General features: G+C 38.2%; 1 long non-coding RNA gene across 4 annotated transcripts in view; it reads left to right on the top strand.

Moving 5' to 3' along the window:
- Window positions 1-16,819, top strand: part of LOC134168742 (uncharacterized) — a 50,111-nt gene extending 33,292 nt beyond the window's left edge. For all 4 annotated transcript variants that reach the window (XR_009966653.1, XR_009966652.1, XR_009966651.1 and 1 more), the window contains exon 3: window positions 16,123-16,819. This is a non-coding gene — a long non-coding RNA (uncharacterized LOC134168742). The remainder of the gene's footprint in view (window positions 1-16,122) is intronic.
- The last annotated feature ends 222 nt before the right edge of the window (window positions 16,820-17,041 follow it).

Consider the following 17,041-nt stretch of genomic DNA (forward strand, 5'->3'; position numbering starts at 1 on the left):
CCAGCCATGTAGTGCATTAACAGATTTTGCACATGAATGTAACGGGATTTGCTGTGGGCTATGTGTGAGCAAAACCTTGGGAAAAATATGAGGAGTGTAGTTTGAAGAGCTGGAATCTCTCGGCAGCCTGGTCTTGTGGACGGCAGATGAAACCCAGTTTTTCCCTTCTACCTCATCCTCTCCGTACCACACCATAATTATGGACCTTGATGTATTTGCGTGTGTATTAGTATTTATATCTGTATCTAACAGTAGATAAAAAGGTGTGTATCTTCCTTCCGGGGGAAGAAGGCTGAATGGCAAACAAAGACTGTTGTGACACGGGGATAGATTTGGGTGTTGATAATACAAGGAGAAGTTTGCCTTGAGCTGTGTCTTCTCTAGTAACTGTGCTTACTTCTAATTTTGCACAGAGGTTATAAAGGTTGTTTTTTTTTTTTATTGTTTGCTTTGTTTTTTGTTCTTTTCCTAATGATTCTTTTTCAAGGAATGTTACTTTGGAAGGGCTATGTGCCTAGCCTTGAGATGGAGTGTCCTTTAAATTATACCTAGTATAACATACATGCTTTGAGCTGGAGACCTTTGTATGTGATGAAAATGAGCTGTCACAAGTTGTGCAGGTTTTAACTCATTTCTCTGTTACAAAGCTGCTTTTTGTCTGTAAATACTTGGAAGATGTGTGTATATGAGTAATTATTGCAGTGGAAAGTAACATGAGCTTATTAGGCTGTATGATTTGCTTATCATGGACTATGTAGAACTTAGTGAGGTTCTTTTATTAATTATATCATGTCAGTGTACGTAAAAGATGTTCAAAATAAATGTTGGTAAGTAACCACAGTCGTTTTATAAACGTGGCATAAATATTTATCAGGCATATTTAGTTGTTAGTTTCTTGGATTTTTATAACATTGCTTTAGCTGAATCCAGGAATGTTATTTCCTAATCACTGACAAATGTATCATAGGTGGGAGTTGACCTCATATTATCTACCTGTGCTCTTCAGTAGCCAACATTGCCGCTCTCATGTAAATAGTATTGTAACTTGTAAACTTTGCAAAATTCACTTCATCTGTTCACTCATGGCAATTGATTTTTAATTTTTTTCTTTTTCCTTGTTATGGGTGGTTTATGAAAAAAACTCAAACCAAAGCCAAACCTGGAAAAGCTCTGTATGTTGATACTTGGGGTTTTTTTTTGATGTTTCTTATTTTATTTTATTTTTTGTTCCTGGCATTGTAGAGTCTCTTGACTTGGGTTATAAATCTGAAGTACTGTCTGACTGCATTTTTGTCTCTGTTTGAGACAGCGTAGTATCTGAGGATTTTTTATAGTCTCTCATACAGTCCACCCATTTGGGTTTTGAAAACAGAAACCTTTTCCTCTGGGGAGAAACTGGTCCTGAGTTCTTCATTACTCAGGCCCCTGTTTTTCTGTAACTCTCTGTGACCATCTGTGACTGTTCAAATGGTTTTAAAATGGTGTATTAGCCACAGCTTTTCCCTTAGGAAGCTGTCATCTCTGGTGACAAGTACTGAGTCCAAGCTAAGTATCTTTGTCTATAGAAGCAGCAAAGCAGAACAAGGAGAGAAAAATTGTCAGCACAAAAAACAGGTACATATCTGTCCTTCCATGCCTTTTTCTTGTTGTTCCATAGGGACTCATGTGTGTCTTTTTTCTCTCAAATCTCCAAGTTCAGGAGAAATGGGGTTAAGCTTTTTGCTAATAGTGCCTGCCTTTCCGATGTACTTCAGGGGCTGCTTATCATTTTGAAACACCTGTAAACAATCATTTATATTAACTTAACTAACATGGATGCAAAAAGTGAATCCTTTTCTGCAAAGCCACTTTCTGGCCAGTTGGCTCCCAGTGAAACCTAGTGAATGGAGTTATCCCATTTCAGATGCATGGCTTTCCTTTTATTGAACTTCATGAGATTCTTGTCAGTTTATTTCTGTAGCCTGTCAAGTTCTCTCTGAATAGCAGCTCTGCTTTTCAGTGTACTTACTGAACAGTCCCCCAGTCTCACTTGGGTCTTTAATAAGACATGAAATTATATTTGCCTTAGTGTTGATTCCTAAGGGATACAGCTACTGCCTGACTGCCAGCTGGACTTTGTGCTGTTGATCACAATCCTCTGAGCCACGTAGTCCAAACCGTCACCCACCCCCTTTTATTCCATCTACCCAAACTTTCTCTTCTCAGTTTGATTGTAGGGGTAGAGTGGCAGACTGAGGCAGGCTGTGTCACAGACCATGCTAAAGATAGGGGATATGACATTATGCTTCTCCCCTCCTACACAGAACCAGTCATTTCATCACTGGAAGCTATCAGGTTGGTCACATACCATTTGTACTTGGTAAATCTGTGTAGGCTGTTCCCATGCACTTTCTCTCCACGGTGAACCATTTCTGTTAAAACTGTTAGGTCATCTGCCTTTAATAAAAAGATAAAAATGGGCAAACATTTGACATGCTATATATTAAGTATATCTCTCACTTTGCCAATGGATTATCACTCCTACACTGTAGACACAGAGGTTTCTTTTGAGCACGGAATGTGCCTTACCTTCAATAGTCTTTTATACTTCAATAAAGTATTGCACTTTGGGATAATTGACTGGAGATGAAGACTTTTTCTTTCAAGATAAAAATAAGAGGAAGAGGGAAGAGGCGTGAAGTGCACTTTCTAGTTGGATAATGATCCTTGCTTGCCTGAAATCTAGCTAGAAAGATGGACACTGGTCACAGATTCACAAAGACCTGGCAAATTAATGCCAGCCTCTATATGGTAACTCAACAACAGTACAGAGGTAGTGTGGAGGGGTCACAGAAGAAAGGCAATTCTCACTGGCTGTGCTAAGGTGGTTGGTTGGCTGGTTGGCTCTTTTAGGGGGGTGTATTTTGTGGGGGTTTGTTTGGTTTTAAGTAGATAAAAAGATGAAAGTTCTAAAAATTAGGTAATGAAGGAAAATGTGGAAGCTGCAGAAGACAAGAACATTTTTTACTGCCTGAAGTTTGAGACAGACCCAGGCTATGAATAGAAAAGCTAGCTGGTAATGCTTCATTCTTCCCTACAGACCTTGGGGCTTGCACAGATGATGACTAGACGGTGGAAAAGTAGCACTTATTTAAATCACTTCATTTATTTATTTTTTTTAAACCTGTGACTCTCAAATTTCAACATGATACAGGGAAGTCTTTGTCTCTGCCATGATACGTTTCTTTTCCTGAAGGTGTGTAGGATTTTTACTAGAACCACAGTAATGAATCAAACTCTGGTAAACTAAATTATCTTTTTAAATGTCAGTTTCTATTTGCTTTTGGCTCACTGTGTGATAAGGTGGCTGCTCACAGTTTGTATTTCCGGTATTACCGTTCCTCCTGTCTGTACATGCACATGAGTCTTTCATTGTCATCACTTCTGATACTTCTTTATGTTGGTAGTGGAGAAAATGGTCTTTCTCAGGTTTGGTTTCTTTGTTTGACTTTATATGCTTGGAAAATGGTAGCTACAATTGTTTAAAACAATACTCTCCCTCTGAACTGTTCCATTTTAAATACAGTAACAAAACAAAAAGTGCTCTGGGAGATCTGGTGCAGATGACACCAGTGATAGATTATCTGTTCATACTTTTCAAAAGGTATGAGAACAGCTGTGAAACATTTATATTACAGAACAGGTATCATATTGGATGACTGAAGACACTTTTGCTAAATGCTTTGTGATTGCAGTCTTTTACTTTATTTTTTTCTCTTTTTTTTTACCATGGTGTATGTAAATGGAAGCATTTAGTTCTACAGGAAAACCTCCCCTATTTCCAGGTGAATAATAGTGTTTGCATTTGCTGATGAATTAGGTGTCACCTGGGACTGAAGAAGCACTAAGTGTGAGATCCAAGTGAGTCATTTCCTCATTATTTCAAGGTTTCTCTTACCACTGGCTTGTTGTGGTACAGAACAATAGTTAAAGAACAATAGTTAATAGTTTCAGGAATAGGTGACTATTTCTGAAAGTTAGGACTGTTTTACATTCTTGATACATGAGGAAAAAGTGCAGCATTTTACCTATGCTTGTTGCCTGTGAAATCACCAAGATATGTTAGAAACTAGCCATGTCACTCTACCAACATTTGCATAAACATTAATCAGATTGCAGTTAATCAAATGTAAGTATCCATATCTGCATATTACAGCCTGGGCTGCATTATGGAGTGTAAGTGTGCTTCCAGAGGAGGGCACCAAAATCTCAAGGTGGCAGTGGAACTGGTATAGCAAACCACTTCGTGGCCTGGTTGGTAGCCAGAACTTGGTGAGGTCAGGCTCTGAATTATGGCCTTTACAAGGATGAGAAGCCCCAGTGATATCAGGTGCTCTCATTGGGTTTAAAATATGTGATTATTGAAGTGCATTTATCTCCCAGTTGCATAAACATTCTGATACTACTGCTGCTGAATGAAACAATGCATCCTCTGTTTTCTTGTAGCTTCCTTCTTGCTTTAGAGGACATTCATATACCAGTTATAAGGGCAGCTAATGAAATCAGCCTCTGCCATTCATTAACAGCAGTAGCTCTTCAGGGTTTGGGGTTTTTCTGTTGATGTTGTTTTCCCCTTCACAGTGGTCAGTACACTTTGAATGCCAATTTAGACATTTTAAACACAGGCTGAACAGTTCCCTGAAAATAAACAATTAAAATGTCATCTTTCTGTACATGTTTGGGTAAACAACTGGATTTATATAATTTATTCCAAGATGTTTTGCCTCTGAGACTTTGTTATTCCCTTCTGAGATGGGAAAGTTCAGCCGCTGATCATGCAGGTTAGTATTTCAGCTTGCTAGCTTTGTCCATGTGTTACAATGGTCCATTTTTCTTCTGATCATATTGGTGCAATTGTAGCTCTGCACAGCAGTTTTTGTGAGAGTGCCTCTGTGTTGACTTAAAGCATGGAGGAAAGCATTGTTCTCTTGTTTTGATTTTAGAAAACAAAATAACAGAATAAGGAGCAAAATAATGGGAAGAAGTATCTGTTTTTACACAAATCATCAACACGAAGGCTGTTACACAAAGGTGGCTGACAAAATTTCTCTTTGAAGGCCATCACCTTTGTGAAAAAAGAGGCAGGCTTTAATGGTGAGAGCCTCTTGCTTGGAGTCTTTGGAATTGCAGTTCTCAGTATTAGCAGTGCCACAAAATTGCTTCTGGAGAAGCCATCAAAGAAGGAAGTACCAATTTTTATGTAATGTCAGATTTCCTGTCTCCTTAGCATTCTTGCATAGTGAGTGATCTGTGTGCATACTGAATGGGTACTTGCTGAAGGCTGGAGAGAGTGTATATGATGTCTGAAGAGGAATTGGCTTCCTAATGATTTTTAAATTGCCTTCTCTCTGAAAATGCTAATAAAGAACCATGATCTTTTTTAGTGCATGTGACCATTATGAAAGGGAAGCTATCATCCCAGTAAGGGTCTGCTCATCCGTTCTTGATAACAGATGCAGAAGTCAAAGCAAGTGGTGAATGGGAGCAGTTTCTATCTGTGTTACAGACATTGCCGTGGAATTTTTTCCTTATTTGAGTGCATTATTTTTGGATAGCTTTTTGAGATTCTCCTGGCTCGTGTTGTATTGCTGTAGTGTTAATTCGGTATATTGGTTTGTGTTATTTATTGTGTATTTTATAACAGTCTTTGTGGTTCAGTTTAGACAGTTTTTTGGAGAATGACAGCTAGAATATTGCAGAAATCAGTTAAATCTTTAGATTTTGCATTTTGTGGTTGGTAAGGTAACTATGGTGAGAAAGGGGTCCTTGTGATTTTGTTCAAGACATTTGAAGACAAGCACAAGTTGATTATAAGAAGTGTTCTGAAATCACTGTCTTAAAAAAAAGTCTAGGATGGCCTTTTATTCTAAGCATGAAGGTATTTCTGTATGTTTGAGGTATTTGTGCTCTAGTAAGTAATTTTTTTTATGTATCATTGATGACTATCTACTATCAGCATTTGCATTATACTTGAAAGATTTACAGTAGCCTGCTGAAAGGAAAGCCAGCCAAATTTCAGCCCATTGTTGGTCATGAGGTGAACAAATCCCTGGGATGGTACTGTGGCTTTCTGAAAAGGTGGTGTTCCTGCTGTGATTTTTCATGTTAAAATTTAGCATGGAGTTTTCTGTTGCTTTCTTCTAATTGTCTTGTGTGAGAATTGAAATTGCTGAGAGTAAATGGACAAAGTCATAATAAAATTGTGTGTTTTAAAATGTGGCTTAGTAGTTCCAGAGAAATATGGTTGAGTCTGTATTTACTGGATTTCTTTGAAGGAGGGGGAAATCTTTTATGCTACAAAAGTATGGACATGTTTTGCAGGAGCCGTTATTGGTGAAACATTTCATTTTACTGAGTTGCAGCTTTCTGATTTACTGGGGCAGGGAAAGATGGTACTTTATGTTATGGCTTTCCTTTGTAATTTTTTGCAGTACTGTATTCATTTAACTGCTGCCATAAATCTCTGACTTTGCTTCTATGTCAAAGAAAAACACAATGAAGATATGTATTTGCTGACATAATTATTCTAAAAATCTACTTATGCTGGCTGTTATTTTGGAGTACAGTCTGCCTGTATATCTTCTTTTAAGAAATAGTTAATGATGAATGGGTTTAAATCCAAGTTCTTAAAACGCAACATATTTTGTTGTTAGAAAAGTGAGAGAGCTCGATAGTTTATTTTTTTTTAATCTGGTTTTGTTCAAGATTTGCAAAGGGGACTAACATTTCTAAGAACCTTCTTTTAATGTCTTTGGTGAGGTATGGGCAGGGAGGGAACTTTTGTTTTTTAAGCATGCTGAGGTCACTTAATATTGTTCTAAAAACTAACATAACATGCCTATCAAGCATGGTTATACGGCTCAGGGGTTGAGGAACAAGGGCATAGAGGCCAAGGGTTTTCTTCTTGATCCTTGTGGTAGGGGTGTAGGGCTTGAGAAGTGGATGGATGATGGAAGTCAACAACTGGTTGCAAAACTGATGTTGACAGCAGGCATTTGGCATTTACAGCCACATTTGTTGTAAACCCTCTTTGGGTATCGAGAACTATGCAGAAAAGACTGAATCTGCCTGGCCAAGTCAATTTAATATTGGTCTATTTAAAACAAACACAGATGTAGTAACACTCTTGTCATGCTGTTACATAGACGGCAATTTTCTGTCTTGGGTGGATAAATGGGAGTATTTATATGAAAGTTTCATGCTTCATGACTGGTGGTGAGTTTGTGGCAGCTTCCCCTTCAAGCAAATGTTACATAGCAAACCTTGTTTCTCCCATTAAAACTGGGGGGAAACTGTGTGGTGGATTGGATTGGAGAGCCAATCTAGTTCAGCTCTCTCCCAGTCTCTCCCCTCCCATTGTTAAGAAAGATTACTTGTAGCCCTTCTTCCACCCATTGTCCAGCTCCTTGAGGGCCCAACAAGTGTTGGGAGCAGCCCAGCTTGAGGGATTGATGAAAGGGAAGGACAGATGCTTAGGGTATGAGGCAAGGCTGGGGCCATGGAGAGTGCATGTTAATGAGGAGCTCAAATATCTGGGTTAAAATATGATGCTGCTTTTCAAAGACTAAGACATCTTTATCCCCCCCCCCCCCCCCCCCAAAAAAAAAAAAAAAAACACAACAAACAAACTGATTTTGTGCAAGATTTCCTAATAGTTTGATAATTTTCTACAGGTCTTGCAGGTAAATGTAATATTTTTTAATATTGGGCATTTTGTGTGTAAAATTTTTCTTAGCTTTGGCTTGGAAATACGCTTCACAAGGCTAGAGACTCCCAAGTGAACATGGTCTTCCTTCTGAATCAGTATGTTGGAAAAATTCTCTTCCAAAATTAACTGCTCTGTGCTAAATTTAATCTTTTAATTCTTGGCAAGTGAGTGTGAATTTTGCTTTTTAAGTGCTTTAAGTATTTTGGTAGATTTTAGGGAGTTGCAGGGATATAATTTTGGAAATAAAGTGCTTTTACATAGCAGCTTGTGATCTTTGTTTCCTCATGAGCGAAAAGTTTGGAAGTGAAAATTGAATGCAGGAAGTTGAAAGATGCACAGTGGCAATCCATTCAGGGTGTGTTTCCTACTCGTTAAACAAAAAGGGAATTTGGATTACCCTAATGCATGACTGGGAGTAGAATGGTGAGAAAGTCCCTTAAAGTTGTCTACCCTTTTTAGCCTTTTTTTTTTTTTTTTGGTGGTACTCTTTTAACATAGAGCAAGCACTAAAAAAAAATACTTCTGTTATTAAGAAAAGTCAGTTTTCAGCCACCTATAGAAACAACCCAGACATATATGCTGGTGTATTTATTTTGCACGCTGAAGGACTCATTTTTGCATGTGATGGAATTAAGAATAAAATACCAGAAGTGAAATTCTGCCTTTCCTGCAGTCTGGTTTGCTGTGGAGGAACTGGGCAGAGCTGTCATGTCAGGTGCTGGGTCTCTTCTCTGTATGTTTTGTTGTCCCACTTGTGCTTCAGCTCTTTGTAGCCCACACAGTCACATGAGTTCCACTTTGCTTCTACAGGCCTGCAGGGTCAACAATTTATATTGAGAAGGGAAACCTGTTTTCTCTTAACAAAGGTAATGCTGGCTGCAGAAGCAGGATGTCAGCTGTGTTGGGTTTTTGTCAAAAATACCTGTCCACTGTCATTTGGAGTACTGCAAAAGCCAGAAGGTTTTCACAGCAGGGAGACCAGAAACGATGTCTTGTTGCTGATAAGGTGCAGATTGGTTTATTGCTAATGGTATTGTATCATTCTTAGGCATGACATTTTTCCAGTGAATATTTCTGAGATGCTCTGTAGTAACTTTCATTTTATAACATATTTTACTCATTACCTTCTAGGTAATAGAATGAAGAAAATAATATTTAACTGAATATGCAGGGGTTTTACTCTACGACACTAAATATCTTTTTGTTCCTTGGCCACTGCAGGCATCCTTTAATGTGATGAAGCAGATTTAGACATTGCTTGGTGGGATTTTTTTGTTTGGTTGTTTTTTTTTTGTTCGGTTGGGTTTTGTGGGGGGGATTAGGGGAGTATGGGTCTGTGTGATTTTGTTTGTTTGTAAGCCTCCATAAGCAGCAGGCAGATGCAGCGTCATACAGCCAGTGGTTGGTGGGAGTCTGGGAAAGGGCTGTAGTCTCTCCTCTGAGTATCACGACATCAGGTAACTTCTGCACTGGATCATGGTTTGGAATGGTGAAGTCTCCAAAACATGCTCCTTTGTGGCCAGCTATTCTATGTTGCCCACAGGGAAGTGTTTGAAGTACTCTCTCAGTGCCTTTGCTTCTTTTGCTTTTCAGTGCTGCTTTGTAGAAGTGCACACATGGGGCTGTGCACCCTGCAGAAATCCTCACTGTGTTGCTTTGAGGCATGTTTGTAGTGCTGCTGAGTGCCATGCTGTACCACTGCATTGTGCTCCCCATAGAGAACTGCCATCTCATTTACCTCTCTTATGGTTAAAATCAACAAGGGGCAAGTCAACAGGTTTACTGCCACAGACAGTCCTGTATAGCCTCCCCAGGAGGATTCAAGGCTGAGGATCTCTAGTTATTTGAGCAGTGGCAAGTGTTTTGCATTTTATTCATTTAAATTAATGCAAAACAAACCCAAACCTGTGATATTAGAAGTTCAGTGTACAAGGTTGAAAAGGAATTTTTGCCTAAAAGAAGTCCAGGATACTTGCAGTCCTCTCTCCCTGACCAGTGGATTATTTTTTCACTTTTTTTATTGGTCACCATTTTGGTTGTTTCCCCATTTCCCCCCTTTGTTCCATTATTCTTTAACTAGTTGCTAGTTTTTGCATCTCTGCTGTGTCTTAGCATAGATCAAGTATTCAGATGTTTAGATGACCTTTTTTATCTTTTTCTGGTGTATCAGATATCTATATGAATTCAGATTTTATCACTATGCTAGAATATAACATGGTTTCATTAGCAGAAGGAAGCAGGATTACTTTTATACACTCATTACGCTTCAGAAAGACCTCAGGTGATGCATTTGAAAATTGCTAGTCTGCTGGGGTTGGATACTGCCATTGTTCAATCTATTGATGAAGCCCTTAAGGAAATGCACTGAGAGTCAAGGCTGCAGCATCAATGTTGTTTTTATGACATAAACCATATCCTTTTCTTAAATAAGAAAAAAAAAGTGGAATGTTTATACTTGTTCAGCATGTGGCTAAATGAGTGCTCAAAGGAAAGTAAATTAGCAAACAGTCTAGATAGGATAAAGGCAAAGAGCAGACTGTGAAAGCACTACTATTGATAGCTATCACTCTTCAGGTTATGCTGAAAATCTACTTCCACACCTTTTGTAAAAGAGATTTGATGTTGATGTTCAAAGTGACTATATTTGGTTTTGCTCATCAAGTGGTGTCACAGTTCCTGTTCGATTCATGAGGACAAGAGTTGCATCCAACAGTATGCCTGCCAGATGCCGTTTTCAGTGACACTATAGAAGAACTGTCTGGGTTTAAAGGAGGGAGCACATGTGCTTTAATAACATTAGTTTCAGGTCAAGTGTTCTGGAGGCTGTCAAAACTCACTGTGTTCCCAAGTGCGATTTTAGATCCTTACATTGATCTTCACAGATTTGTATTGTGTGTGCTGCTGCCCTGCTTTGTACAGCTGATACAGTGGTTGCTGTGCTCTGTAGGGTGGGATTGGTAGAGGAAATAGCAAGTCATGTCTCTGTCCATACTTGTCTGAATTTTATGTGATTCATATTCAGGTTTCTTGTGTACAGTCTCAGGATTAATGTGAACAGAGTGAACAACACATGGCAGGATTCTAGCTTCAAGTTGAAAACGTTGACCTGCAGCATATTTTTGTGTCTTGTCTTGTTTTGCAAATTCCTTGCTGTTTTATGAGAATTCAAGATTCTGGCAGTGTCCTAAGAGTACCTGCAGAGTAACTGCTCACTCACATGGCTCTTCCTCTCCCTCTGCCCCTGTGTATAGGGTACATGAGTTTGGGTTTGTTGATTTGTTTGGGTTTTTTTTCAGTTCATGATTCTTGATTCTTACACATGGTTGTCTGTCCTGGTTTTTATTTTGGTTTGTTTCCCAAATGAACTCTGTCATTTTGGCACCTTGCTCCCAAATGCAATTAACCTCTGCCAGTGGTATGGACACAGTAACATAATCACTTGTTTCCTACCTGTTGCATGCTTGAGCCTCCCTCCTCAGCATTGTGAGAGTAAGTTATGGACTAGTAAAAGCTGATTAGTGGCATATGGTGGAACCATTGCTTGTCTTTGTGTTACGTTCTGAGCTGAAGATATTTTGGTTCAGTTATAAAACACGTAAACCCCACTGTGGTCAGAAATCTTTTCTCAAAATGAAACAGAATTGCTATATAAGGCAAGATGTCCTGTGTATTAACCCAGTATGTAAGAACTTCTCCACAAACAAGAACAGTTTTAAAGTGCCCTTCATAAATGGAGGGAAGCATGTAACAAAATAGTGTGGAACTTATAATGGGGAATGTAGCAAATTTTTGAGTTGGAATTCAGTGGTTTTTTTACTGCAATTCCTCAGTATCTTAAGGTTTTAAAATAGATTGAATGCTTTTCTTCAAAGACCTGGATATTATGTTTGAGGCATCGCAACCATTTTTCAAAGGACCTTTGCTTGCCTTGGGGGTTAGTGATGAGATCCTTTTGTTTGAAACTTCTTTTGAAATTATCTGTCAGTGACATTAGCAGTAACTGTACCATTGAAGCTGAGAGGAGCAGAAAACTATCCTTGGAAAACTCCAGGCCTCTCTCTTTCCATCACTCTATCATTTATTTTTTTTAGCCATTCTTTTGCCTTAAGTAAAATTTTGACACATGCACAGGAACATAAGAATAATTACTCTATATAGAAGTTACGGAGTGGAGGATATTTTGAGTGTTGCATTTTAGAAGCTGAATCTGTGTAAGTGAAAATTAAACTGAGAATGTGAGGCATACCTGAAAAACAGATATAATGATTGCGATTAGCTTGCTATTTAAAAGTTATTTTATTTGTCTGAAAATTGATGGGAAAAATTGAATCCTTTTCATAACTGATGGGAATGAAAGAATGAACTAACATAGCATTTTCAAGAGCTTGAAGCTGTAGAGATAACATGAGCCCAGCTTCAGTCTGGCATAACCCTGTTCTGAATGATGGTAGTAGTCTTGCCTGGGAGTAGGAATTAGCCAGTATGGCATTGTTAAAATTCGCCATTTATGTTCTGTGCAAGAAGCCTGGTGCTTGCTAGTATGTGTATGGGTTTCTGTATTAATAGGCTTGGAAAGTCTCCAGTTAAGAAGAATTAACAAGTGAGTTTAGAAAGATGTTTGAACAAAGTAATGCAGGTACAAGAGGTACCTGCTCATCCAAAGAGGGTTGACTGCCATTGCATGAATTGTTGCTGCTAATAAGGGTTGTTCACAGCATCTCATCTGTTTGAGTTAAGCTGTGTGTGTAAAATTCATTACAGTGAACAAGAGATAAAAACTTTGAAGCTGATGGAGGTCTATGAGAAGAAAATAGCAAGGAACATCTCCAGTTTTCATGAAAACAGCATTGTAGGTGCTTAATTTGCAGATGCAGAATACGGAAGTGAAAAGGAAATGGTTATTGTTAAGTATGACTTACAGCCTGTCCTGCCAATTGAAGCAGTATTTGGTATTTAGAGAAACGGTTATGCATTTGACAGACTTACTGATACATGGCTCTCAATCATGTTACTGTCACATTTTTGAAGGAACACATATCCATGATTTAAAGATTTTTCTTATTTTTTTTTTTTTCCCCCTGGAACCTTGTGGAAGATCAGTTAGATCTGAGAAGAGGTAACATGCAATGTCCTGAAGGTATACTGTAACTTGAACATCATACACACATTGTGAATAATAGATAAAAGGTAGCCTTGCATGATAGAATTTAGGTGAGTGTCAGTGCAGAAGCGGAAGGTGAGGCATGTTTTGCAGAGTTCTTCAGCCAGGTCTGGTGTTGCGTGATCTCCTGCTATGGATACAGTATAGATTATCAAGATTGCTACTGCCTGCAGCAATTTACCCTTTTCCTGTTATTCCAAAATGGACATTTATTGCCAGTCAAATCTGATTTTATCCACTAGAAACTCTTGTCTGTCTTTTGAGGTGGTGTCTGGTTTTTTTATATTAATTTCCTAGCTGCAGCATAGAGGAAGAATGAAGTATTTTACCATGTGTGTGTCTGTCACCCTCTGTCCCCTCCATTTCTGCTAGATGTTGATGACTTAAGTGCAGGGAGTGAATGAGAATGAGAGAAGGAGCTGGAGAAATGGCTGTGCTATGACTTTTCGGGGGTGTGGGGGGAAAGGAAATTGCAATTGCAGTCTGTTTTCATTTGTGCCATTGAGATGGAGATAAACATTCTAGCTACATAATTAGAAAACAGAGTAAATTGTAAAGGGCAGGAATGAGAGCACAGACAATACAAATCTCTGCTTCACACTGGATTTTTTTAATTCTCTTTTTAGGTATAACACTTCTGAATAATGGTTTTCTGAAGAGCAGTTTTAACTTTTCTGAAGTCATTGAGTAAAAGCTTTGTGGTTAAAGGAAAAGAAACAAGCTCTTCCTTACTAGTATGCAAAAATGGCAAGATAGTTAAAAAGCTGGCTTGGATACCCCAGAGTACAACTTTCCATTCCAAGTCTTGTATTTTCTTGGCAACATAGCTGCTTGAGTTCCAGTTTAACGCTTGTTTTTGTGGTGGTTGAGGAGATGCTTTCTGGAGAGAGAGAGAGGTTTTGTGAATTTAGGCCTAAGTAATATATATTTCCTGCTAAAATCAGGTGTAATTTGTAGTTCTGGGGAACTGATACTATAAAATAAACCTGTTTTGCACATCACTTCCAAAATTGCTCTGAGTGCACAGCCTGAAAGTAAGAGCTAGACAGAATTACGTTTACTGTGTTATGTACAAGCCACTTTTATTTTATAACCAACCATAAGCACTTTATAACTGTAGGTGAAGAATCCCTCCTGGCACAGCTCAGGCAGTGAAAGGGTAATGTGTTTTCACATTTTCTGTTAATTTATTGAAAGGATAGAGACACACAAGAATTTTTTAGGGCACTAGAAAAAATAATTAAGCAGCAGGCTAAATCTTGTCTTTTAAAATGCTGATTTGTATTATTAGTATTAGTTTTAGAACATCTGGACCATTGACTGTTCTTTTGCAGTGATTTTTCTTGTATTGGTTTTGGTAATACGAATATTAGGAATGCCAGTTACAATGTGTCGTGTAAATTTTTTATTGCAAATAATAAAGCAAAAGAAATCTTTTAAAAGTTTGTATTTTGTGAGAAGCCATGCCAAGTGGATTTACATCCAGCCATGCGCAGTCTTGTTTTAGGCTGATATATCACACAACTTTCCTGTCAATGTCTTGGAGCTGGTACCTGTCAATGCCAACATTGTGTCTTACCCGTGGAGCAGAGAGCACAGCTGCTGTGTAGTTCTTCCCAGTGATTTAACTCAAACCGAAATCTCTTATGGTTCAGTCTTTCTAATTTCCTTGACACTGCCAAAACTGTATTTTTAAAGTAAGAAATGCAGATATCTCTCTAGTAAGAACTTGGAGTGGCAACTCGTTTCATAGACACCACTGAGTATCTGTTGGGTAGTATTTTGTTGCTACTGCTCTTGAATGCCTTGCAGCAGTTCACAGATTTTCAGCTTTTACCCAAAAGCATGAGGAACAGCAGAATCATTTCTCTCATGCAGGTGTTTCTTCCTCTGAAGCACAGTTTCTCCTTCTTTCCTGTTCTGTTTTCTTTAATTGTTTGCTGCTGTGTGACACCAGTAGGCTTCCTAGGTTTTTCTTTCATTTTTTTCCGACGAAGCTTGCTGTCTTGCTTAAAAGTCTCTTGAGTTTACATGCCCTATGTTTGTACTCCTGTGTTCTATAGGGAGGTGGACAGACTTAATCTACCTGCCTTCTTATATATGGTTATTAGTAAGGGAAATAAGAGACAGCTTATGGTTTGGAAGTATACTGCTATGTTTCTGAGGGCAGAACCAGTAGTTTTGATGGACATATTGTATAGCAGCATTTTCTAAACTAAGTCAGAATTTTTAAATTGTACAAACGTGATTTCTCCAAAATTCCACACAAAGCCTTCTGAAGGACTGTCTACTTGAATAGAGCAGTATCTGTCCTGTAAAAAACATAGGCATACTAACTACATTTGTCTTTTTTCCTTCTTCAACTTGTAGTCCTTTCTTTCCAATAATATTTAATGCATCAGCCACTTCATATCCATTGCTCAGTAGCTGACCGCATATGCAGTTTACTGTCTGCATTGCTGAAAGCTTTCATGTACGTTTCTCTTGAGTACCAAAGTAAAACGTGAGTTATTTTTTCTTTATTAGCAATATAAATATTAAAAATTCAGTGTTTCACAGGTTATATTTTCTTCAGTCTTTTCTAGCTAAAGAAGGAAATGCTTTGACTTTTGTCAGTTTACGTGCTGAAACTGTTGCATTATCTTTCGGCCCAGTCCAACACCAGGTAGCTAACTGACAGATTTGTTTCAGAAATAGATAACTGCGCTTTAAACAGTTAAGTGCATGAGTTGGTGTTAAAGACTTGAAGGTGGTTGCTCCTAAGCTCTCTCTAGCTCACTTGCCTTTGCTCTGCAAGGAGAAATATTTGTGCAGTATCTCCTGATCTCTTGGTTCACTAAGTCAACAACGGAAGATGCCAATAGAAAGAAAATGAAATATGAGGAGGAAAGGTGGAAACTTACAAGTCTGTCATGGTTTTTAAGATCTCTCTCTTACTTAGATGTCTTCTCTAACCCTCAATTTTATGTCCTGTAGTTAAACAGACTCAAAAAAAACACAAAACCAAAAACCAAACCCCCACAACTGTGTCTCTGAAAGTATTTTCACTCAGTATTTTGTAAAACTACATATATGTAGTAAAGATACGAAGACCCTCTGTGTTAATGATTCTGTATTCATGAAGAACATAATGTGTGCATATTTAAGAAGTTTGAAGAATATTTCTGGTTGATAACTATAAAAGACCTAATCTGAAGCAACGCTTGCTTTACAGAATGCTGAAACCAAGGTGGAGGAATCAGCTAAAGAGAGTCCAAAAGCAGCCAGACTAACGCAGCAGTCTTCAGAGGATAACGAAGTATTTGGTGAGTTAACTCAGCTGCAAAACATTATCTGATCTGTAAGTTGAGAAAAGAGAATTCCCACAAAATCCTTGTGATCTACTTAATGTTTGTGTATAGCATTTGAGTGTGGGCTGTGCAGTTCCACAGAGACCTGAAAAAGTGGGGGAAAGGACTAAGTAGAAAATACAGAGGGACCAAAGATCTGAAACTAATACTATCTGTAGAAAGTTTTGCAGTTCATTATCACAGAGAAGAAAGGCTGAATCCAAGTGTTCAACAAAATTAAAGATGTATGAAGAAAGAGGGAAAATAAACTTTTCTTTGTCCATGATGGATAGAACAAGCAGTGAGTTCTTTAAATTCACTTGTACAAAAAAAAAGATTTGAATAAATGCTGGGAAGGGAAATCCGAAAAGAAATATTAAAACAGTGGGATCATCTGGAAAGTGTGGAGATTTATTATTGTAGGCCTTTAAAAACAGATTAGACAAGTAACTGGCTAAACTGATGTAATGTAGTCCAGCTTGTGGCAGAAGAATAGACTAGGTGACCTTTGAGGATACTTCAAGGCCTAGATTTTTAGATGAGCTCCTCTTGGTGGTTTTCAGTGAATCCCTCTCTGCTTTCCCTGTAGGTTTTGCTGGTAGTTTTATTACTTGATCTCAAAACTGGTTTGCCTTTTCTTCTGCATTAAGATTTGGAAAAGAGACAGGGAAACCTTATTATTCCCACTTTATGTTGATTTTATGCTAATAGGACTTCAATAAAAAAGCAGTAGTCTAGCATTAATGCAGAAGAGGTGAAAGCAAGGCTGGAAGATTATCAGTGGGTGTAATATTTAGCTCCATT

The sequence above is a fragment of the Pezoporus occidentalis genome, unplaced genomic scaffold, assembly GCF_034315485.1.
Source record: "Pezoporus occidentalis ecotype Australia unplaced genomic scaffold, CSIRO_AGI_Poc_V1 ctg322, whole genome shotgun sequence".
In the NCBI taxonomy this organism is placed as follows: Eukaryota; Metazoa; Chordata; class Aves; order Psittaciformes; family Psittacidae; genus Pezoporus; species Pezoporus occidentalis.